The sequence below is a fragment of the Nycticebus coucang genome, chromosome 12 (assembly GCF_027406575.1).
Source record: "Nycticebus coucang isolate mNycCou1 chromosome 12, mNycCou1.pri, whole genome shotgun sequence".
In the NCBI taxonomy this organism is placed as follows: Eukaryota; Metazoa; Chordata; class Mammalia; order Primates; family Lorisidae; genus Nycticebus; species Nycticebus coucang.
The window spans coordinates 80,212,655-80,238,340 of NC_069791.1; the positions used below are offsets into that span (position 1 = coordinate 80,212,655).

A 25,686-nucleotide genomic window follows, 5' to 3' on the forward strand; every position below is an offset into this window, starting at 1 on the left:
TTTGCAAGTTTGAATTTCCTAAATTAATTGTCTGAATTTTTATTTGGAAACAAACTAGTTAAAAGTGTGGATCAGGGCTCGGTGCCTGTAGCTCAGTGGTTAGGACACTGGCCACATGCACCGGGGCTGGTGGGTTCAAACCTGGCCAGGACCTGCTAAACAACAATGACAACAACGATAAAAAAAAATAGGCATGCATTGTAGCGGGCACCTGTAGTTCCAGCTACTTGGGAGGCTGAAGCAAGAGAATTGCTTAAGCCCAAGAGTTTGAGGTTGCTGTGAGCTGTGATGTCACAGCACTCTACCAAGGGTGACATAGTGAGACTCTGTCTCAAAAAAAAAAAAAAAAGTGTGGACCAGGTGCAGTGATTCATGCCTATAATCCTAACACTTTGAAAGGCCAAGGCAGGAAGATCACTTGAACCCAGGAGTTCAAGGTTACAGTGAGCTATGATAATGCAAAGGCAAGAAAACAAGATCATCTTGGGAAAAGGTATAAATTTAGTAACATACCTGGTGAATTACTGTGGGATACCGTGACCCCCCAAAAACAATTCTAACATAATATACAATATAATTTAACATTAGGAAGAGAAGAAGGGAAAATTTTTGATAAACATTATTGGAATATCTGGTCCATAATCTGACAGCACCAAAATTAATTATAGGTACCTTTTTTTTCAGACAGAGTCTCACTCTGTCACCCTCAGTAGAGTGCTGTAGCATCACAGCTCACAGCAACCTCAAACTCTTGGTCTTTTTTTTTTTTTTATGCTTTTTTTTTTTTTTTTTAGAGACAGAGTCTCACTTCGTCACACTCGGCAGAGTGCTATGGCATCACAACTCACAGCAACCTCCAGCACTTGGGCTTAAGCGATTCTCTTGCCTCAGCCTCCTGAGTAGCTGGGACCACAGGCGCCCACCACAACGCCTGGCTATTTTTTGTTGCAGTTTGGCCGGGGCCAGGTTTGAACCTGCCACCCTTGGTATATGGGGCCAGCGCCCTACTCAGTGAGCCACAGGCACTGCCCCTAACCTCAAACTCTTGGGCTTAAGCAATTCTCTTGCCTCAGCTTCTTAAGTAGCTGGGACTACAGGTGCCTGACACAACGCCCGGCTATTTTTTTGTGGTAGTTGTCATTGTTGTTAACAGGCTTGGGCTGGGTTTGAACCCACCAAACCCTGGTGTATGGGCCAGTGCCCTAACTACTGAGCTATGGGTGCCGAGCCAATTATAGGTATCTCAAACAAGTAAGTTTTTAAAGAAACACACAAAAAAATGGAAGAAACTAAAATTAGCTAATTTTTATTATTTATTTGTTTATTTATTTATTTTGAGACGGAGTCTTCCTATGTTGCACACTTGGTAGAGTGCTGTAGCGTCACAACTCACAGCAACCTCAAACTCTTCGGCTTAACCCAAGTAACTGGGATTACAGGCGCCTGCCACAATGCCTGGCTATTTTTTTTGTTGTAGTTGTCACTGTTGTTTAGCAGGCCCGAGCTGGGTTTGAACCCGCCAGCCCTGGCATATGTGGCCAGTGCTCTAACCACTGAGGTACGGGCGGCAAGCAGAAAAAAAAATTTTAAGGTCTCAACTGTAGCTAAAATAAAAAGGCTAATAAAGGACTAGAAAAAAGGGATTTAAAGTAAATAGGAAAGGAGCAATGTGAAGAAGAGGAGGTGAGAACAACCCTTGGACCAACCAAAACCTGCTCATCACCACATCCCCGCGTCTAGCGCCTACGTCCTGCTGCAGTTGCCACCATGCCCAAGAGAAAGGCTGAAGGAGAAGCCAAAGGAGATAAAGTCAAGGGAAAGGATGAACCACAGAGAAGAGCCACAAAGTTGTCTGCTAAACCTGCTCCTTCAAAGCCAGAGCCCAAGCCTAAAAAGACCCCTGCAAAGAAGGGAGTGAAGGTCCCCAAAGGGAAGAAGGGAAAAGCTGACGCTGGCAAGGAGGGGAACAACCCTGCAGAAAACGGAGATGCCAAAACAGACCAGGCACAGAAAGCTGCAGGTGCTGGATGCCAAGGGAAGTGTGTGCATTTGTGGTAACTGTACTTCTGGTGACTGTACAATTTGAAATACTACTTTTTATCAAGTTTAATAAAAATGTAGAATTTTGTCTTACTTTTTTTTTTTTTAAGCTATGTTGTTAACACACAGAACACTTCATTGTTTTGGGGGGAAGGGGCATGTCATTAATAGAATATCTCCAAGGCTAGACTGGTATGAGGGAAAATGTCTTTCCCCTTTAGTTTTGAGAGACTTCCTCTCAGCTCTCAAGAGGAAGGATTCCCTCATGTTGACACACAGCCACCTTGGCACAAATGCCTCGAGGTATGAAAAAACTAATTTGTTTTTATGTCCCAGTCTCCCTCTGCCTTCAGCATAGTCTTAACTCCCTTAAACCCAGTCACCTTTTGGGACCTGACCCCAAATAATTGGTTAGTAGTATGTCAAGGAATCTGCACTTTTTCAATAATTTATACCACTGAGATGGCATCCCCTTAAAAGAGCAGCGGTTCCATTTGTAGATTGTTGGATCTTCAGATAACTTCTGCCATTTTCATTTCATTTCCTGAAAGTCAGGGTCGGCTTGTAAAAAGTTGTTAAACAACATCCTAAGTGTGAAATGTCAACCCTCACTCTAAACATTTCCTGTTCAGAGCATCAAATGAAGACTTCATTGGTTTTTATAGTGGCTCTCGGATTTTTGGTAGACCATTGAAGAAGGGAGTTTAAAAGTTGTTGTATACTGTTAACGATTGTCTGCCCATGTCCTGCCTGAAATGCCATGATTGTTTATGAAAAGTATCTTTAATAAAGCTGGATACAGTTTGGCTTGGAAAAAATAAAGTAAATAGAACAATGAGGTATTTTATTACATTTAGAAATAATACTAACAAAGAATTTGTAAATCTTTGATGGCTATGCAGGAGAAGAATATGAGCAGAGCATTCTTAAAAGATGACTTGTTTCCTAGAAACAGAAATGGGATGCCAAAGTGTATGTGCATTTAAATTTTTGACATATAACTACCAAACTAACCTGATCTAAAGGTTGTACCTATTTATAAGTGCCCACCTACAGTGCATGAGAGAACCTATTTTCCCACATCCTCAAAAATTTAGCGTTATTATACTTTAATTTTTCCCAATCTGACAGGCAAAGAGAAATCATTTTTTATTTTAATGTGTATTTTCCTAAGAAGGTTAACTTATTGGGTGGTGCCTGTGGCTCAAAATAGTAGGGCACCGGCCCCACATGCCAGAGGTGGTGTGTTCAAGCCCAGCCCTGGCCAAAAAAAACTAGAAAAAAAAAAAAAAAAAGGTTAACTTATTGTCTATGTTATTTCCTCATTCTTCTACATTATTAATATTTTTCTCTTGATTTATAGCTATACTTTTAAAAACATGTTTTAGTACTCAACTTCATATGTTATTAAAAAAAACACAGTCAAGACTTAGCATCTAATCTGCAATTATAATTTCACCAACTTTCATTTAATTAAATATACTGCTTCCAAAATGAACTTGAATGTCAGAGAGAATTGCTGTCAGAGTTTCAATGTTAAATTTGACAAAACAAAGTATCCAAACATCAGCCTGCCCAAATAATTCCAAATGATAATCAACCCAATGGAATACAATGTAGAGTTTATAGTTGGTGGAATGAGCAGAGCCAGCAGTGCAACATTCTTAAGGAATAAGTTCCAGGCAACAATCGTCTATTGTACTAAATCACACCCTCTTCAGTTGCACAAAATTACAACTCTAATCTTAGCGTGTTATTATCCAAACTAATAGCTTAAAATTACATGAAACATAATCTGGCTAGTCTAGTCTGTTTGGTCCCATTCTCTTCCCCTCTTTTGGGGAAGCAGCCAATTGCCCAAATGGTTAATTTATCTGACAAATAACTGATCAAAAATAATTTCTCTTAACTCTACCTACAGTAATGGCAAATTGCAATACATAAAGTAGTCTCTACCATTAAAGGTTTGATTTTTTCAATGGTTAAATTTTAGTTTTAGCTCTGCTGCAGCCATTTTACTCTTAACTATTTGCTGTGGCTGAGCAAAGTGATACACACATACGCCACACACAAAAAGAGAAACAAAAGGCAATTGCCTGGGTTGAAAGTGTATTATTTAGATTTGTTAGATGGAACAATCAAATAAATATTTATATTATGTTTTTGAGCTTTTGAGAAGTGTCTTATATCTAAAACGTAAGATTAAATGATAGCTGAGCTGGACTAGTAATGATACTAAAAAACAGCTACCAAAAGACTAAAACAAAATCAGAATCCATATCAACCACATTACTTGTGAACATCTGACTATTAGACATAAAAAACTAAGGCTGATGTACTATTTGAAAAACTGGCCAAGTATGCTAGCTTAGGCCTATAATGCCAGCACTTTGGGAGGCCGGGGCAGGAGGATTGGTGCGCCCAGGAGTTTGAGACCAGCCTGGGCAACATAGCAAGACCCTGTCTTTACATGCCTATAGTCTCAGCTCTTCAGGAAGGTGAGGTGGGAGGATCGTTTCTGAGCTCAGGAATCTGAGGCTTCAGAGAGCTTTGATTGTACTACACTCCAGCCTGGAGGACAGAGCAAGACCTTGTCTCAAGAAAGGAAGGAGGAAGGAAGGGAAGGAAGGGAGGAGAGGGAAGAAGAGATGCAAGAGAAGATGGAAGAGGAGAGGGAAAAGAGAGGAAAAGGAAAAGAAAGAACAGGGAAACTGAAACCCAAAAACACCATAACAAAGTGATACAATCAAAAACAGTAAAAATTATTAATAAAAAGCAATTTGCATGACCTACTGAAACTCTGGTTACTGATAAACATATTTTCCTGAATATTAAATATATTCATAAGATGAGATAAATCACTCTACTCCAGCTTTCAACAAAATGAACATTACTTAAACGGTATGAAGTAATGAAATTTTAAGCCAATTAAACTCCAGAACCTTTCAATAGCTACCAAAATCATCCCACCTGTTGTGGGTTGAATTGTGTCCCCTTCAAAATATAGGCTGAAGACCCAGTGCCCATAGCTCGGTGGTTAGGGCGCTGGCCACATACACCAAAGCTGGCAGGTTCAAACCTGAGTTGGACCTGCTAAACCACCATGACAACTGCAACACAAAAAATATTTGGGCGTTGTGGCAGGTGCCTGTAGTCCCAGCTACTTGGGACGATGAGGCAAGAGAATCACTTAAGCCCAAGAGTTTGAGGTTGCTGTGAGCTGTAACGCCACAGCACTCTACCAGGGGTGACATAGTTGAGACTCTGTCTCAAAAATAGAATGAAGTGCTAACCCCATTACATGTGAATGACATATTACTAATATTTAGAAATAAGCCCTTTGCAGATGCAATTAGTTAAGATGAGCTCATGCTGGATTAGAGTCAGCCCTAAATCTAATTACAGGTATCTATCAGAAGGCCATCAGAGGTACCCAGATACGCAGACACAGAGAGGAGAAGGCCATGTGGCCAGGGAGGCAGATAACGAAGTGATAGAGCTGCAAGCCAAGAAATGCCAAGGATTGTCAGCGAGGGAGCATGGCCCTAAATGATACCTTGATTTCAGACTTCTAGCCTCTAGATTTATGAAAAAATAAATTCGTGTTGTTTTAAGCCATACAGTTTGTGGCACAGGCATACCTCTTCACAGATACTGCACTTTTTACAAATTGAAGGTTTGTGGTACCATCATGTCAAACAGGTCTTATGAGTGCCATTTTCCAACACCAAGTACTCACTTCGTGCCTGTGTCACATTTTTATAATTCTTGTACTATTTCAAACTTTTCTGTTATTATTATATTTGTTATGATGATCTGTGATCTTTGGTGTTATTACTATAATCGTTTTGAGGCACCAGGAGCAGCACCCATATAATATGGCAAACTTAATCCATAGATGTCTGTGTGCTAACTACTCCACCAATCGGCCTTTGCTCTATCTTACTCCTTCTCAGCAGGCCTTCCTATCCCTAAACTACAATATTGAAATTAGGGCAATTGATAACACTATAATGGCCTCTTAAGTGTTCAAGTGAAAGGAAGAGGCACATTTCTCTGCGTTGAAATAAAAAGCTAGAAATGATTTAGGGAGAAAGGCGTATCAAAAATCAAGATAGGCTGAAAGCAAGATCTCTTGTGCCAAAATAGTTAGCAAAGTTGTGAATGCACAGGAAAAGTTCTTAAAAGAAATTGAAGCACTACTCCACTGAACACATGAATGCTAAGAAAGTGAAATGACTGCATTGCTGACATAGAGAAAGTCTGAGTGGTCAACTCAGCCACAACATTCCCTTAAGCCAAAGCCTAAACCAGAGTAATCCAGAACAAGGCCCTAACTCTCTTAAATTCTATGAAGGCTGAGAGAGATAAGGAAGTTGCTGAAGAAAAGCTGGAAGCTAACAGACATTGGTTTATTGGGTTTAAGGAAAGAAGTAATCTCCATAACATAAAAGTGCAAGGTGAAGCACTCACTGCTACAAGCTACACAAGTTGTGAGCCATAAGATCTAGCTACGATCATTGAAGGCTGCATTAAATAACAGATTTTCACCACAGACAAAACAGCCTTCCATTGGAAATAAGATGCCATCTAGGACCCTCACATAGAGGTGAAGGCAATGCCTGACTTCAAAGCTTCAAAGGACCAGGCTGACTCTTGTTAGGGGCTAAAGAAGCTGGTGACTTTAAATTGAAGCCAATGCTCATCTACCATTCTGAAGTCCTTGGGCCTGTCAGAATTATGCTAAAACTACTCTACCTGTGCTCCAGAGGTGGAACAACAAACGTGAATGACAGCACATCTCTAGCATGGCTGACACAATATTTTAAGCCCACTGTTAAGAACTAGTGCTCTTGGCTCAGCGCCTGTGGCTCAAGCAGCTAAGGCACCAGCCACATACCTGAGCTGGTATGAATCCAGCCGGACCTGGCAAACAACGACAGCTGCAACCAAAAAAAATAGCTGGGCGTTGTGGTGGGCGCCTGTAGTCCCCGCTACTTGGGAGAGAATCTCTTGAGCCCAGGAGTGGGAAGTTGCTGTGAGCTGTGATGCCACAGCACTCTACTCAGGGTGACAGCTTGAGGCTCTGTCTCAAAAAAAAAAAAAAAAGAACTAGTGCTCTTGTGGTCTCATCTCACAGCAATGCAAAAACCCCAAACAAATAAGCAAACAAACAAAAAAAAACTAGTGCTCAAAAAAAAGAAAATACTTCCTTTCAAAATATTACTACTCATAAACAATGCACTTAGTCTGCCAAGAACTCCAAGGCAGCTGTACAAGGAAATGAATGTTGTTTTCATGCCATTAACACAACATCCACTCTGTAGCCCATAGTTGGAGTAATTTTGACTTTCAAGTCTTATTATTAAAGAAATACATATTTGTAAGGCAATAGCTGCCAGTGATTCTCTGACAGATCTGGGCAAAGTGAATTGAAAATTTTCTGGAAAGGATTTACCATTCTAAATGCCATTAAGAACATTCTTGATTCCTGAGAAGGCCAAACTATCAACATTAACATAAGTTTGGGAGAAGTTGATTCCAACCCTCATGGATGAGGGCAAGGCTTCAGTGGAGGAAGGATCTTCAGATGTGATGGAAATAGTATACAAACCTCCCCCAAAACAAAAAAACAAACAACCCCCCACCCAAAACACCAAGAAAAAAAACCCAAGCTAGATGTAAAGCCTGAAGATGGGCCTAAATTATTGCAATCTCATGATCAAACTTGATGCATGAGGAAATGGTTCTCAGGGATGAATAAAGAAAGGAGTTTCTTGAGATGGAATCTACTCCTGGTGAAGATGCTGTGAACACTGTTGATAAAAGTGAAAGTGATAAACTTAGTTGATAAAACAGCAGCAAGGTTTGAGAGGACTTCTCTAATTTTGATAGAAGTTCTACTGTGGGTTAAAATGCTATCAAACAGTATCACGTGCTATACTAAAACCTTCTGTGAAAGGAAGAGTCAATTGGTGGAGCAAACTTCATTGTTGTTTTAAGACACAGCCACCCCAACCTTCAGCAATCACCATCATGGAAAGTCAGCAGATATCAACATTAAGACAAGACCATCTACCAGCAAATGACTACAATTCACTAAAGGCTCAGGTGAGTGTCAGCATTTTTTAACAATAAAGTTATTTTTAAATTAAGGTACGAGGCCAGACTCAGTAGCTCATGCCTATAATCCTAGCACTCTGTGAGGGTGAAGCAGAGGGATTGCGTGAGCTCACGAGTTCAAGACTAGCCTGAGCAAAAACAAGACCCCTGTCTCTACTAAAAATAGAAAAACTGAGGCAAGAGGATTGCTTGAACCCAAGAGTTTGTGGTTGTTGTGAACTATGATGCCACGACACTCTACCCAGGGCAGCAGCTTGAGATTCTGTCTCAAAAAATAAATTAATTAAGGTATGTACCTAGTTTTTTAGACATAATGCTATCACACTTCATAGATTACAACGTAAAGAGAACTTTTATATGTGCTAGAAAACAAATTCATGTTACTTGCCATATCTCTGCAGTATGCCTGTCATTTTTTATGATGGCCCTACGAAGCAAATACACTATCCAGTCAGAATATTGTAAACTCTACAAATAATTAAAAGAGATGAATTTTCCAAAAATTGACAAAAAACTCTGGGTTCACAGCATGACTTGTCCTTTACAAACAGAGCGATCATATAACCCAATTAGTAACAGTCCTAGCCTATGCCTGTTATCCTGGCATAAAACTACCCCTCTTTGATTCTTAAAAGTGGCCTCTTTTGGATAATAGGTTGCATGGTCATCCTGCTTATGAACACACCTACTATATCCTTCCTGTTTGTTCATTTTCAAATAACATCTGACTCCATTTTCCCCCTGACTAAATAATTCTCTCTAGTACCTACAGCATTTTATAAATATAGCTATTATAACTCTCATGTTCTTTTATAATTACTTGCTCACATGTCCACTCCATGTTCCCAGGCACTAAGCACAGTGCCAGAAGAGTGGGCACTCAAAAAATGTCTTCCAATAATCAAATAATTATTCAGACCACTGACAAAGTACCTGCAGAGACAAAGTTTCTTTCACTTTTGCCCCTTATATACTCCACAGGGCCCAGTGAAGGTACGAGGAAAATATTAAATAGCGAACAATTAACTTATAAAGCATGGGGGCAGCACCTGTGGCTCAGTGAGTAGGGCGCTGGCCTCATGTACCGAGGATGGTGGGGTTGAACCCGTCCAGCAAAACTGCAACAAAAAAATAGCCGGGCGTTGTGGCAGGCGCCTGTAGTCCCAGCTAATCGGGAGGCTGAGGCAAAAGAATCGGCTAAGCCCAAGAGCTGGAGGTTGCTGTGAGCTGTTACGCTACAGCACTCTACCAAGGGTGACAAAGTGAGAGACTCTATCTCTAAAATATATATATATATTCATAAAACTTACAAAGCAGTTCTCAAACTTTAGCATATATCAATACCACTCAGCAGACTTGTTTAAGCACAAAGTACTGGGTCTCTCTCCAGTTTCCATTTCAGTAGATTTGTGGAAACACCTGAGAATGTAACAAGTTCCCAGGTGACACTGATGGAAACCACCTTTGAGAACTAGTACTATAAAGAAAGTGCCACAATTGTGAAAAGATTCATTTCTTCTCATGACTTCATTTCTAGTGGGAGATTCCCTTTTCTGAATATGACAGAGTAGCTTGTGGCAGACCAACACTTCTGCTGAGAACTAGGAAAACTCTAGATTCATTTTAAAAAATCTTTGTTTAAAGGTATTAGCTACTGAAGTAACCAACTCTAAATGGGTCTAAATTCTGAAAAGAGGAAGGAACTATAGAAAAATGAAATGATAGTCTACAGCCATGATTTCCCCAAGTACATTTGCTGATTCTCAAGTAAAAGGCTAAGAAGCCACACTTTGCTAAGGCAGAGAAACCATGAGAAAGAGCTTTTGGAACAAAAAAATTAAATCAAGACTTTAAGAGTCTGGCTGGACCAGCTGGTTCACGTCTGTAATCCTACCACTCTGGGGGCCTGAGTCGAGTGGACTATTTGAGCTCAGGAGTTTGAGACCAGCCTGAGCAAGAGCGAAACCTCTACTTCGGTTTTTCTATTTTTAGTAGAGATGGGGTCTCCCTCTTGCTCAGGCTGGTCTCAAACTCCTAAGCTCAAGCAATCCTCCTGCCTTAGCCTCCCAGAGGGCTAGGATTATAGGCATGAGCCACTGCACCCGGCTCTAAACCCTTTTTTAAAGTATTTTCTAGTATTCAAATTCTTCTCCAAATACAGGTAAAGCATTCATTGAAGAATGAAATTGAAATCTTTGCATTCCACTGACCTAATGGCAGAACCACTATCACAACCATTTTTGGCTATGTTTGGGACTGCAACTGGTTGGGCCTGGAATCCTACCAGCTGATCACTTTTTCTGTGAGAATCTATAACTTTTAACTTCAAGAGAATCCCAACTTATTTCTCAAGCACCATTTTATGTGTATATGTACAAATATATCAATATTATATATATAATAGTGCTTGAAAAATACACATTCATCTATTTTTAACTTGTTCAGTCACTAGACTGAAATACTGAAAAGGCAAAAATTCTTTTTTTCTTTTTTTTTGGAGAGACAAGAGTCTCACTTTATGCCCTTGGTAGAGTGCTGTGGCCTCACACAGCTCACAGCAACCTCCAATTCCTGGGCTTAAGTGATTCTCTTGCCTCAGCCTCCCGAGTAGCTGGGACTACAGGCGCCCACCACAACGCCTGGCTATTTTTTGGTTGCAGTTTGGCCGGGGCCGGGTTTGAACCCACCACCCTCGGTATATGGGGCTGGCGCCTTACCGACTGAGCCACAGGCGCCGCCCAAAGGCAAAAATTCTTTAAGGAGACAACCTACAAGTACTCTGATAGGTAACAAACACTGTGTTACCTACTTCTTCCAAAAATGTCTAAAAACAGAAGCAAGCTCTTGGTAGAAAATTGTTAAAAGTATCCTTAATACGGCTGATATTAAAGGACTTAAACACTGAATTTCAATATCGTCTCTGTCATAAAACATCCTTTTTCCTGAGCTTGGTAACATCATAAGGAAGTTTTGTAAAAGCATCAGCAGTTAACGTATGGGTATGAAAGTACTTTGCCAACTTATTATTTCTCATAAATAGTATTAAAGTGTGTTCATTCATAACCATACATTTTAAACTGTAGAAAAAATCTAAATGCTTATCATACAACCCCTATTGCAATGACTAATAAATTTACCCAAATATAATCTAGAAGCTGAGCATACTATCTCCTGAGATACCAACTATGATGAATTTTAGACATCTTATTTCATTAAGCTATAGTTTTATATTTTACAATTTTTTTAAAGATGGGGTCTTGCTGTGTTGCCCAAGCCAGAATGCAGTGATACAATCACAGCTCACTGCAGCCTTACAGTAATCCTCCTACCTCAGCCTCCAGAGCAGCCAAGTCTGGCTGTGTTTTTTGTTTTTTATACTTATTTGTGTTCTTCTTATAACATCCTATTCAAAACTTTGGTCACTAGCCCAGCTCATTTTTCAGGAACACATTTAAAAAACAACATCAAAAGCTTTATGGAAATGCAATTAAGGAACCACAACATTACACAACTATATTTAGGCAAGGACAGTTCCACCCACTGTTTACTGAGTAAGGATGAATAAGGATGTTTTCCCTCTATTAGTATAATCCCTGGCCTGTGCTAGTTATTTGACAAATTTGAACCATTTTTTTTTGAACGGACAACTTTACTTTGAGCCAAATACAGACATAATTTACAAGACATTTCATGTAAGATAAGTGGATCTGGTCCCATCTTAAAAATAAATTACAAGCCAGATGTGATGGCTTACACCTGTAATCTTAGCACTTTGGGAAGCCAAGGTGGAAAGACTGCTTGAGGCCAAGTCTTGGAGAGCAAAGTCAGCAACACAGAGAGAGTTCATCTTTTCAAAAAAAAAAAAAAAAACAGAAAAATTAGGGCTTGAAGTGACAGCAGAGGAACCCAGTGCTGCTCTTCCTGATGAGAAGCCACTTCTTGAGGGTGATGATGTGAGGATGCACCTCGCATGAAGTAGATTAGGAGTTTTTATTTAGAAACATTTTTTAGTGCCCCCAAGGTTCCCACAACAGCCTTGAGTGGCCCTGTCCCACTTGGCTTCCTGTGTTGATGTCTAGTTTTTTTTCTTTTCTTGCCTGTCCTTGTGTCTGAGGCAGGAAACACAGGCTTCAAGCCCTATTCCTTCCCTAATTTGGCCACAGGGACTGGATGTTGCACATTGTGTTTTTCTGTTTATTTTGTTCTGGAATTAAAGTATGCAGAATAAAGAAGGTGGTGGCACCCATAGCTCAGTGGGTAGGGCATGGGCCACATACACCGAGGCTGGTCAACCTGACCCGGGCCAGCTAAAACAACAATGGCAACAAAAAAAATAGCTGGGTGGGCACCTGTAGTCCCAGCTACTTGGGAGATTGAGGCAAGAGAATTGCTGAGTCCAAGAATTTGAGGTTGCTGTGAGCTGTGATGCCACAGCACTGTACTGAGAGAGACAAAGCAAGACTCTGTCTCAAAAAAAAAAAAAAAAAAAAAATTACCAGATGTGGTGGCACGTGCCTGTAATCTGACCTACTCAGGAGTCTGAGGCAGGAGGATGGTTTGAGCATACAAGTTTTAGGTTGCACTGAGCTGTGATGATGCCATTATACTCTAGCCTAGACAAGAGAGTGAGACTGCCCTGTCTCCTCGAAAAAACAAAACAAAGTTATGTGCATGAGCTTTTCAAGCCAATGCTCTCTGGGCTGGAGTTCATATCCCAAAAACTTTTTTTCTGGAAATGAATCTCAGGTCTGTTACTTGGTAATCCCTCCACCCACCTCTGTGTGCAGGTGAGGTGGCTTTCATTCACATCTGTACCCTTGTGAGATTCTTCCATTTTTATATTTCCCTACTCATGATAAAGCATGCCTGTTAAAACATGGCTTTGTGATTAATCAACAATATAAAATAGATGTACTTGAAAACCTGTCAAGAAGCACAAACTCAAGCCCCACTAATGATAAATTCATTACAAAAGGTCTACTGAGAAGTATTTATGGAAGGCAGCCTGAAGAATGTGCAATCCACCTACTTATCTAGATAATCTAAAACATATCCTTAAATTAAATCAATCCAGAGATCTAAGTACTTGTATCACATTATTTTGCTAGCACCAGAACCTTTTACTGAATTATGTTTTGACTTTATGTCACCAACCTACACAATAAGGCAAGGAGGAGTTTAACTAAAACATAAAGTAAAACTCAACACACAACCCTTTGGAATGCATGCTGTATTTACCCAAGGATGTAGATGAGGAGTTTCTTACAACAAGGAGTCTTTGGGAATCCAAAGGAGAAACTGGGTATCTTATATCACATGTCACCGAACCATGTAATTGACATTTCTCTCTGAATTGGCTCCTAAAAAGCAAAGCCAAATTTATGGCTCTCTAGCAAACACTCAAGACTTCAGTCCAAGTACTCTGTGTACAGAGCTCATTCCTGTTTCTATCTCAATTTTTCAGTCACAGTTCTGAATTCATCATCCACTTATCTCTGTATATTACCAACAGCATGTTGCATGTATCTGTGTAAGTCATTATGACTCCTTTCTGGAACAAGATGTGGCCTAAGTAAATGATATGTTCCACTTAAAAAATTATAGCATAAGCCTGGCAAGGTGGGTCACACCTGTAATCCTAGTACTCTGGGAGGTCAAGGCAGGAAGATACCTTGAGCTCAGGAGCTCAAGACTAGCCTGAACAAAAACCAGACCCCAACTCTACTAAAAATAGAAAAATTAGCCAGGTGTTATAGTAGTATTGTACTCCCAGCTACTCAGGAGGCCAAGGCAGTAGGATCACTTGGACCAAAGAGTTTTTTTTTGAGACAGAGTCTCACTTTGTTGCCCTCAGTAAAGTGCCGTGGCGTCACAGCTCAAAGCAACCTCAAAGTCTTGGGCTCAAGTGATTCTCTTGCCTCAGCCTCCCAAGTAGCTGGTACTACAGGCGTCTGCCACAAGGCTGGCTATTTTTTTAGAGACAAGGTTTCACTCTGGCTCAGGCTGGTCTCAAACCTGTGAGCTCAGGCAACCCACCCACCTTGGCCTCCCAGAATGCTAGGATTACAGGTGTGAGCCACCTGGCCCAGCCTGAACCAAAGAGTTTGAGGTTGCTGTGAGCCAGGCTGACACCATGGCACACTAGCCTGGGGCAAGAGAGTGAGACCGTGTCTCAGAAAATAAAAATATATAGAACAATAAGAAGGTATTTTCTTCAATTAATAAACATTTTATGAGCTCAATTACTAAAGGCATTTTCTTTTCTGTTTAAAAGTGCCTTCTAAAGGAAAACTGAACTTGTTCTAACAAACACTATGCCTAAAATTAGAAAATTCTAACAGAGGAACTACCAAAATAAAACACTTTCATTATATATTTTTAACTATGGAACATATAGAAAATTATAAATATGTCCCTATGTAAAAATCCCCCCCAAAGCCATTTTAAATTTTAAAATACATAAATGTAGTTACAGTTGAATATTTATTTTGAATGGGAACTGAATATACACATACTAGTTTCAAAAGTGGTTCTTAAGATTTTTATACTGGACAGCGCCCATAGCTCAGCAGCTAGGGCGCTGGCTACATACACCCAGGCTGGCGGGTTCGAACTCAGCCCGGGCCTGCTAAACAAGAATGGCGGCAACAACAACAACAACAAAAACAACAAAAAGCTAGGCATTGGGGCAGGCACCTGTAGTCCCAGCTACTTGGGAGGCTAAGACAAGAGAATAGCTTAAGCCTAAGAGTTTGAGGTTGCTGTAAGCTGTGACGCCACGGCACTCTACCAAGGGCAACAGCTTGAGACTGTCTCAAAAAAAGCCAAAAAAGATTTTTGTATTACCCCTCATGAGTTGTTCTGTACCTAGAATAGAGGATACTGCCAACCATTCTTTAAGGTGAGACAGCACAAAATTTATTTATTTATTTTTGTGTGTGTGTGGTTTTTGGCCGGGGCTGGGTTTGAATCTGCCACCTCCGGCATATGGGACCGGTGCCCTTCCCCTTTGAGCCACAGGCACCACCATAGATAGCACAAAATTTAGAGTCCCCAAAATTCTTGCTTTAGAATTTCAGCAATCTCCTTGCTATGACTTGGGGAAAATAAAAAGGTTAATATTCCTTCAAGAAAAAAAAAATTCTTCAGTAATATTTTACCCATTCATGAACAAATATTTTCTGATAACTTCTGACTTTTAATGTCCAATTAATTGATCATAATCACAGTTCTTGGCTTTCCTTGTAACTATAAATAAGTGAGCTATGCTAGCAGAAACAAGTAAAAATGTTCTACTATACAATAAATATTACACTTCCCGTCTTACTAACAATAACGTCATCAAAAACAAGAGTTCCACAGGGAACTTGAAAATCATGCCATAAAAGTACAACCTGTTTCTAAAGCACTTTAGCAGCTTCATCTAAACACCAAACAAATAAAACATACGTTTATATAAGTGGGATAAACAGAACTTAACTGTTGTTTCCCAAGTTTATTTAATATAACTGCCTTTAATATAAAGGCATTTCAGTTATATGAAATAACATAATGTTCCTACAGTGCTTTATGATAGAAGTGAGCATTTATTAAGAGTCTCAAAATGTTTTGTTGCTACTGTGAAATTCTGCTTTCTAATGTGATAATTTTTTTTTTTTAAGACAGAGTTTCACTTTGTCTTAAAAAAAAAACAAAAGCGACAAAAGCTCACAGCAACCTCAAGTGATACTCTTGCCTCAGCCTCTCAAGTAGCTGGGACTACAGGAGATCACCACAATGTCTGGCTATATATATTTTTTGGCTGTAGTTGTCACTGTTTGGCAGGCCCGGTTTGAGTTCGAACCCACCAGCTCTGGTGTATGTGGAAGACATCCTAGCTGTTGAGCTACAGGCACCAAGCCCATGATAACTTTCTTGATGGGCTAAGATGCCATTAGTAGCATTTCTATTCTGAATCACAGGTGTTAGGTTACACAGGTATTTCCTACATTTTAGGGATGGGTCCTCTCTGCTAGATGTTTTCTTTGCAGCTAATATAAACACATAAACCAGAAACTCACAGCCAAGTTTGAAATTCAATGTTTCTGACCAAAGACTGACAGTAAATTAAACAGGATACACATCTCCTTGTAAATTGGCCTTTTCTCCTATAGTTCTTCCCCTCTCCCACAATCCCACCCCACTTTGTTAGTCTGTAGGCTACTCACTCTTCAAAACACTTTCAGAAAATGTTCCCTGATCTCTTCCTCCACCCTCCACACACAACAGTATGGCCTAAACGGCCAGCTTTTCAGTGCTCTAACATAGCTCACACCACTTAACATTGTTTTGAAAGTATCTTTGCTGTTGCCCTCACCTGCATCAGCTAACTAGAGACCAGAAAGAAACAAGACTGCTTCGGAGGTCAATACGAATTCAGATCCTTAAAAATAAAAAAATAAAAATAAAAAATTCAAATACTTTACTTCTTAATGCTCTGCAAAAGAACCAGTAACTCTTAAAAGCTAAATGTCATTTATTATTAAATGAATTAATATAAACAAATCTTCTTGCATCACCGGCAAGCTTTCACGGTACAGTTTTAATGAACCGACTTTTTCTCTAGCAGTGTTTCATATACAGGGGGAAAAATAGCACTCTTTTTTAACCTAAAAAATAAAAAACTCTTCCGCCAAAAAGCCTACTCGCCAGGTGATGCTGTAAACTCATCCTGGCAAAATTTCACATCTTATCTAAAAGGCAAAACGAGTCCAGTGGTGCCACTAACACATTTTCCAACCACGGAAATTGGTCACCAACGCTGAGACACCACCAGCTGCCTATGACCTCGTCTCCAAACGGGCTGAGTTCTTTCCTCTTTCTCCCTCCCAAACTTCCGTAATGGACATCACCTCGGTTTTCCTCCAAGATGGTTTGGAAGCAGGGACTTCTGCTTCTAATCCTAGCCCACGACTTCGCCCTCAGCCACCGAGAAGTTAGAACAATCATCTTCAAATCCCCGCGCCGCGAAAGCCAGGACCCTCCCAACTCCAGGACGTTTCTGTACTCCAAGACCGACGCCGGGGAGTGAACTCCCGGCGCTCCTGCCACAGCCAGTTGTGGTTTGGGTCGAGCCTTCAATCCAGATGCGTTCTGGTGGGGTCCTCGGAGCAGCCCCGGGCACGACCCAACCGGCCACAACCATAGGTTGTCCCTTTGGATTCGGCGTACTGGACGACGAGGTAGGGAAGGACACAGAAGAGGCATCCCGGGAGGGTGGACCGGTGGCAGGAGGCGGCCAGGAAATGACAAGCGTCAGTACGTCGGAGTTCGACCCGGCCGTGGAGAACTTGGCAACGAGTGTCTAACATGGGGAGACTGGGCACTAAGAGGATTAGGGGAGCCGGCGACGGCCTAGGGCCGCGCTGCCGAGGTCCGGGAGTGGGACGAAGGACCGGAGGAGGCACCGACGCGAAACGGCCCCGGCCAGGTGGACGGCGCTGACGGGAGACCCCGCAGCCCCCGGCCAAGACGCCGCTGCGGCCCCGCCCTCGGAGCTGAGAACGGCGCCTCCCTCAACCCCGATCCTTCTGCTCCGTACCTGGTGAGCGGCTCCACCGCGTCGGGACCGCCGACCTCCCCACGTCGCTCGTGTAGTCCTAGGCTTGGACAGTCGGCTCCCGCCCTCACGCCCGCCCTCACACCCGCCCTCCCTCTCACGCCCCGCCCCGCCCCGCCGCCGGCCACGCACGCCGCGCACCCGCACGACGTCACTTCCGGAGCTTTTGCTTCTTGAGGAAGGGTGCCGGCTGATTCCTACCGGCGGTTCCCAGCGCCCGCGGACTGAGGTTGGAGGTTGGCCTCCAGGCTGACTCTGGGTGCTGACCTTGGGCACGCAGGAGCCTCGGACAAACCGGCGTTTCCCGGTCTTTTCCTCAGTGCCTACTTCGGGTTCCGACTCTCAGTAGCCCGAGGACAGCACTACCTTTCGCTGCCCCCCTGGCCTCGGGCTGCTGGGAGACTGGGCAGCGAAAAGCCTGTAGGAGTCACTGGGCCCGCGTGGGAAGGAGGCCTCATGACAAACTATGGCTCCTGTCGCTTCACGGATCTTAGGGATTTACAAGTGTTCGAGTTAAAGGGTCTTAAAGAGATTGGTTGATCCAAAGCAATGTTTATAGCTGAGCGCAACAGACTCAGAAGTTAAATAAGTGTCACATAGTATTAATGGTTGTGCCACAAATGGAATCCAGTTCTCCTGATTCACATTTCAGGAATGCTAAAAACGTAGCTAAACACCGACTGCTCTCCATCCTGAATGCCATCTCTGTGGCATAAGATGTAATCACAAGAGGGAGAAGTAATTAATATACTGTGTCTGGGAGGCAGACCTGAATTAGAATCCTAACTTTGCTAATTGTTACAGAACTAGAGTCTACTTACCCAGGGCACCTGTAACTGGCCCATGAACACATTTCAGTGACCCCTATGTTTTTTATAATCTCTCCCTTAACTAGTTACTTGATCCTTTGAATTTTCCAGACAGAAACGGTGAATTTTCTGCAAGACGAAGGGCTAAGATTCTGAAGGCCTTTGGGCAGACTTCCCAAGGCCAGTATTCACAGTGCCCCACCACCTGCCCCAGTATGTGTAGTAGCTACTACCATACCTGACCTAGGGCTTGTGACCCTTCCTTTAAAAGACTCAGATCTCCCTTAGAGAGATTTGAGGCAGCTTCTTTTGAGTCTATCGTATTAAAAATTCCTTTCCTTGACAATCCCTGTCTGGATAATTAGATCTCTGTGCCATGTGCAACCTAGGCCAAAATACCCTTGAGGTTTCAACAACACAGCAAAGCCAGACACTGAAGCTGGAAACTGCAGTGGGAGAAGGAGCTGTTTTTATTGTATGGCATGTCATGCAAGGAGAATAGGCTGCTAACATTTAAGACATGAATTTCCTTTACTAGCAAGGGTTTTTAAAGTCAGGGATACATTTCAGGAAAGCAGTTGTAGAAAAAAAGTGTAAACCAGTACACAGAGGTTATATATTGGCCTGACCCCAAAAGGTGGGAAATCCTGAAGCAGGGGCCTAAGGGTCAGAGGTGTATTCAGGGACTCTTGAATTAGCAGAAAGGAATGTTAAGATGAATGTGACTCTCTTGCCCCCCTCAGGTAGAAATTTAGAGAGAAGTATGGTGGTCAGAGTTCATCCCCTATCTATAGTTTTCTATCCAGTGGGAGTTTCTGAAAAACAACCCAAGAACACATGTTAAAATACCATATTTTAGTTTCCATAGGGAACCAAAATACCTCATAACTCTGGCTTGCTTGGAGGTCCATTGTTACTACTATCTTTCTGTTTATCAAGTTGCCTAATCACTTTTCAAGGTTAGATAAGCACCTGGAACGTTCCCTGAAGGAATTCAAGATGTTCCTTTATTGGCTGGGCACCAGTGCTCAGTGGTTAGAGTGCCAGCCACATGTACCTCAGTTGGTGGATTCAAACCTGGCCTGGTCCTGCTAAAAACAAAAAACAACAACAAAAAAGTGAGAACCCATCTCTACTAAAATAGAAAAATTGAGGCAAGAGAATCACTTGAGCCCAAGAATTGGAGGTTGCTGTGAGCTATGAATTCACAGCACTCCACCCAGGGCAACAGCTTGAGACTCTGTGTCAAAAAAAAAAGAAAAATATTTTCCTTTATTTCCATGATTGGGGGCTTCCCACAGGCCCCTCAGAGGGGTCCTTGCTCCTCTGCTTCTTCTTATTGTTGCCTCGTGATCATGGATGAGGATGCCTAATAGCTCAGTCTTTGTTCATTATTTGCAAAGTGGGGATTAATTCTTAGGAGGTCTAGGGGCTTGGACCTGTAGTCCTAGCTATGAGAGGCTGAAGTGGTAAGATCACTTGAACCCAGGAGTTGCAGCAAGTTATGATGATGCCACAGCACTGCAGCCCAGGCAATAGAGTGAGACCTTGTCTCAAAAAAAAAAAAGTTAAAAAAAAATGGATTCTTTCCTCAAAATCTTCCTAATGTCTGCTAGGCTGAGAATATAACAGCATAAAACAAAAGTACCTGTGCTAAAGAGTTTACGTTCTAGACGAGAGGTGAAGGAGCCAATTAATAAATTTACAGACTGGCAGTGGTGACTTACGCCAGTAAACTTAGCACTCTGGGAGGCTGAGGCAAGAGGATTGCATGAGCTCAGGAGTTCTGAGACCAGCCTGAGCTACAGTGAGTCCCTGCCTCTAAAAATAGCCAGGCGTTGTGGCAGGTACCTGTAATTCAAGCTACTCCAGAGGCTGAAGCAAGAGAATCACTTGAGCCCAGGAGCCTGAGGTTGCTGTGAGCTGTGACGTCACAGCACTCTACCAAGGGTGGCAAAGAGAGACTCTCAAAAAAAAAAAAGTAAAGATCTTAATTGGCTTTTGTGATTCTAGAATAAAGCACACCTCATTCTATAAAACAGAATGAGTGATCTGAGTGGAGGAGGTTGGTTTATGCTAGGGTGTGAGCTAGTGGATGTGGGTTTTTAGAAAGATTTCTCCAAAGATTAAGATAGAATGACCAAAAAATTTATTTTACTTTTCCAGATGAAAAAGGGCCAACACAGAAGTGAAAGGGGTAGAGACTGTCTGCAGATTGAATTAGGTACTCAGGCTTATTTAGGGGTTGTAGAAGGGGTGAAGAAGATTTTTGGCGATAGCCAGATTAACAGAGTACTTGAAAATTGTTGCATCCTCTTCTCTCATCTTAAACGCAGGCCAATAACAGAAGCAGCAGACAGAATTATCACTGGCGATCATGATTTTGTCAGTGATTCTGCCCTACAGATGCGGTTTTTTGAGCAGAAACTGAAGTCTGTAGCTTGCACCCCATCCCCACCCCTGTCCGTTGGGAATTCTAAAAGGCAGTTTTTAGTCAATATGTCTAAAAATTTACATTTCCTTTCTGTCTGTTTAGCTCTTTGCAGATGCTATAAAAACAGTGCCCCTTCTGTTTTTGAGGAAAAGGCTCATCCAAATCTTGTTCTCTCTCTCCTCCCAAACACTTGCTGTTTTCCATTTCCCCGCCCAGATAATCACATTAGGTTCCTGGATATACTCCAGAGGGTCTTTGTGGAAATCAAGCATATGAATTCTTATCCCTTGCCATTAAAAAGAAAAAGATGTGATGATGATGATGATCTTACTCGCTTTAGCCAAATCAAGATGGATCAGCATACCCTGAATCACAGGGCTGTTTATACCTGATCAGAAAAGGTATAAGAAGGGGATGATCTGTTGGTCAGCAAATCACTGTGTGTGCCGATTTATCTATTTGTGTGTATGAATTCAAAGAGAGAGACAGAGAGAGATCTGGAACAGCACTCTTTAAAGTTAGCAATGGTTATTTTCTCTTTGTATTTTTCTATATGGCTTTATTATAATCTTCCTCCGCCCCACCGCCTTTTTTAGTTTTGACTATTTTTAGATTCCCTTAAGTACTTGAGTACTTAACAGAATCCCATAATATTAAGCACAGAGAGGCTTTTGGTCTCATTTGCTCCACTCAGACATAGAAAAATCTCACTCATGTACCAGTGATCCTACACAGCCTCCTATCATTTCTGCCTAAACTTGAACTGCTTCCTAGACTTATAGAGTACTCATCATTTTACATTTTTTCATATGTATAAACCATATATATGTGTATGTGTGTATGTATTTAATACAACATTTGCCATTGCAACCAAGTTTAAGTGTACAGGGCGATAGCATTAAGTACATTCACAGTGCTGTCCAATCATCATAACTACCCATCCTAAACGTTTTATCATCATCCCAAACAGAAACGATGCACCTGTTAAATAAAAACTCTTCATTCTTCCCTTCCCCTAGTCTCTAGTAACCTCGAATCCACTTTCAGTCTCTATAAATTAGTATATTCCACATATTTCATATAGGTGAAATCATGCATTTGTCCTTTCATGTCTGGCATATTTAACTTAGCACATATGTTTTCAAGATTCATCCATATTGTATAATTTATCAAACCTTCATTCCTTTTGACTGGGCTTGGTGGCTTGTGCCTGTAATCCCAGCACTCTGGGAGGCTGAGGCAGGAGGCTCACTTGAGCTCAGAAGTTGGAGAACAGCCTAAGCAAGAGCAACACCCTGTCTCTAAAAAATAGAAAAATTAGCTGGGCATTGTGCTGGGCATCTATAGTCCTAACCACATGGGAGGCTGAGACAGGAGGATTGCTTGACCCAGGAGTTTGAGGTTGCAGTGAGTTAGCCTAATGCCACAGCAATCTAGCCTGGTCATCAGAGTGAGACTGTTTCAAAAAAAAAGTCGTTTAAAAAATTAGATTAAAAAAAAAGAACTTCATTTCTTCTCATGGCTCAATAAAATTCCATTTTATGTATGTATGAACCATATTTTGTTCATCCATTCATCCATTAACAAGTGCTTGCATTTTTTCCCACCTTTTGGATATTGTGAATATACTGCAATGAACGTTCACATACAAGTATCTATTTAAGTCCCATTTTCAATTATTTTGGGAATATACCTAGGAGAGAAAATGCTGCGTCATATGGTAAATTTACGTTTAGTTTTCAAAGAAACTGCCGAACTATTTTCCAAAGTGGCGTCACCATTTTACATTCCCAACAGGAATGTACAAGTGTTCTGTTACTCCATATCCTCACCAGAACTTTTTTTTTTTTGGTGCTGTGACTCAGATGCAGCATTTTTTTTTTTTTTTTTGAGACTTTGTCACCCTCGGTAGAATGCTGTGACTCGATAGCTCATAGCAACCTCAAACTTGTGGGCTCAAGCGAGCCTCTTGCCTCAGCCTCCCAAGTAGCTGTGAGTACAGGCTCCCTGTACAATGCCCAACTATTTATTTATTTATTTTTTGAGACAGAGTCTCACTTTGTTGCCCTTGGTAGAGTGCTCTGGCGTCACAGCTCACAGTAACCTCAAACTCTTGGGCTCAAGCGATTCTCTTGTCTCAGCCTCCCAAGTAGCTGAGACTAAAAGTGCCAGCCACAACGCCTGGCTATTTTTAGAGATGGAGTTTTGCTCTTGCTCAGGCTGTCTCACCCCTGTGAGCTCAGAAAATCCACCCGCCTTGGCCTCCCACAGTGCTAGGATTATAGGCGTGAGCCACCCTGCCTGGCCCTGACTCCAGCACTTGTTATTTTCCATTTTTTAAATATACCTATCCTAGAAAGTATGAAGTATCTCTTTGTGTTTTGATTTGCATTTCCTTAACAACTGGTGTTGGGTATTTTTTCATGTTTATTGGCCATTTGTATATCTTCTTTGGAAAAATATCTATCCACATCCTTTCTTGGCTTGTTCAGGCTGCTATAACAAAATACCATATACTAGGTCGCTTAGTATAAACAACAGAAATTTCTCTGAGTCCTGGAGGTTGGGAAGTCCAAGACCAAGGAGCCAGCAGATTCCATGTCTAATGAAGGCACACTCTCAGGTCCAGATACGGGCATTTTTTTTGCTGAGTCCCCCTCATACTTCATGAAAAGAGGCAGAGAGTGCACTCACTCATGTGCTGTCACACTATCTGTCTCTCTCTTACACCTCTTTTGTAACAGAATTGATTTCGTTCATAAGGGCTCTGCCTTTATGATTTAATGACCTACTAAAGGCCCCACCTTCTGATATCATCACCTTAGGAGTTAGGATTTCAATCATTGAATATGGGGTGATGTAAACATTCAGATGATAGCACATATTTTCCCCACTTAAAAAAAAAACAGAGATGGGGTCTCACTATGTTACCAAGGGTAGTCTCATACTCCTAGGTTCAAGGTATTGTCTCACCTCAGTTTGCCAAGTAGTTGGAACTACAGGTGCACATCACCACACCCAGAAACTTTCCTGACTTTTAAACTGGGTTGTTTGTTGTTGTGTTTATGTTGTTTGTTGAGTTGAAGATATTTTTTCCTTTTTAAAAAAAAATTTTTAGAGATGAGGTCTTGCTCTTGCCCAGGCTGGTCTTGAACTTCTGAGCTTAAGCATCCTCCCACCTCATCCTCCCAAAGTGCTAGGATTACAGGTGTGAGCCACGTTGACCAGCCTTATGTATTCTGAATATTAAATCCTTATCAGATATATGATTTGTAAATATTTTCTCCCACTCCATTGGCTAGCTCTTTTGACAGTGTTTTTGATGCACTAAGTTTTTAATTTTGATGAAGTCTTAATTTATGTTTTCTTTTGTTGTCTGTTTTTTTTTTTTTTTTTGAGACAAAGTCTCACTATGTTGCTCTCAGTAGAGTGCCACGGCGTCACAGCTCACAGGAACCTCAAACTCTTGAGCTTAAGTGATTCTTTTGACTCAGCCTCCAAAGTAGCTGGGACTACAGGCACCCACCACAATGCCTGGCTATTTTTTCGTTGTAGTAGTCATTGTTGTTTGGCAGGCCCAGGCTGGGTTCAAACCTGCCAGTTCCAGTGTATGTGGCTGGTGCCCTAGCTGCTGAGCTATAGGCACCAAGGATGTTGTCTGTGGTTTTTGTTGTCATATGTAAGAAACAATTATCAAATCTTCAGTCATAAAAATTTAACTCTATTCAGGGGTCCTCAAACTACGGCCACGGGCCACATGCAGCCGTGTGATTGTATTTGTTCCTGTTTTGTTTTTTTACTTCAAAATAAGATATGTGCAGTGTGCATAGGAATTTGTTCATAGTTTTTTTTTTAAATTATAGTCCAGCCCTCCAACGGTCTGAGGGACAGTGAACTGGCCCCTTGTTTAAAAAGTTTGAGGACCCCTGCAATATCTTCATCTAAGAGTTTTACAATTTTAGTTCTTACACTTAGGTTTTTGATCCTTTTGCATTGATTTTTGTATATAGCATAAGGTAAGCATCCAACTTCATTCTTTTTTTTTTTTTTTTGTAGAGACAGAGTCTCACCTTATCGCCCTCGGTAGAGTGCCGTGGCGTCACACAGCTCACAGCAACCTCCAAATCCTTGGGCTTACGTGATTCTCTTGCCTCAGCCTCCAGAGCAGCTGGGACTACAGGCGCCCGCCACAACGCCCGGCTATTTTTTTTGTTGCAGTTTGGCAGGGGCTGGGTTTGAACCCGCCACCCTCGGCGCCCTACCCGCTGAGCCACAGGCGCCGCCCCCAACTTCATTCTTTAGTATGTGATTATCTAGCTTCCCCAACACCATTTGTTGAAGAGAGTTATTTTCCCCATTGAATGGTCTTGGCATCCCGTCAAACATCAGTTGGCTTGTAAGACAGAGCATAGGGTTAAAAGTGCTAGGCACTAGGGACAGAGTAATCTGGGGAAGAGCCAAGAATCACTGTTGTCCATGAATACTGAAAACAATACTCACTAGCCACAGCATACTGTCCCAACCCTAAGTCATGTATTAGCAATGGTAAGATTAAGGCAAAACAGAAGTGCACTAAACAGGATGAGTTAGGCTCTATCATGCAGTTAAAAAAACTACTTGTTGGCAGCGCTGGCCACATACACTGGGGCTGGCAGGTTCCAACCTAGCCTGGGCCTGCTAAA

The 25,686-nt window shown here is 41.6% G+C and overlaps 1 protein-coding gene across 5 annotated transcripts in view; it reads right to left on the bottom strand.

Moving 5' to 3' along the window:
* RABGEF1 (RAB guanine nucleotide exchange factor 1) overlaps nucleotides 1-17,835 on the bottom strand; it is a 67,461-nt gene extending 49,626 nt beyond the window's left edge. For 2 of the 5 annotated variants that reach the window (XM_053555085.1, XM_053555086.1), the window contains exon 1: nucleotides 17,744-17,831. The gene's annotated coding sequence lies outside the window, so the exon portion shown is untranslated. Of the gene's footprint in view, nucleotides 1-17,743 lie in introns of all 5 variants that reach the window. The other 3 variants (XM_053555088.1, XM_053555087.1, XM_053555084.1) reach the window with 2 other exon arrangements.
* Between the last annotated feature and the right edge of the window lie 7,851 nt (nucleotides 17,836-25,686).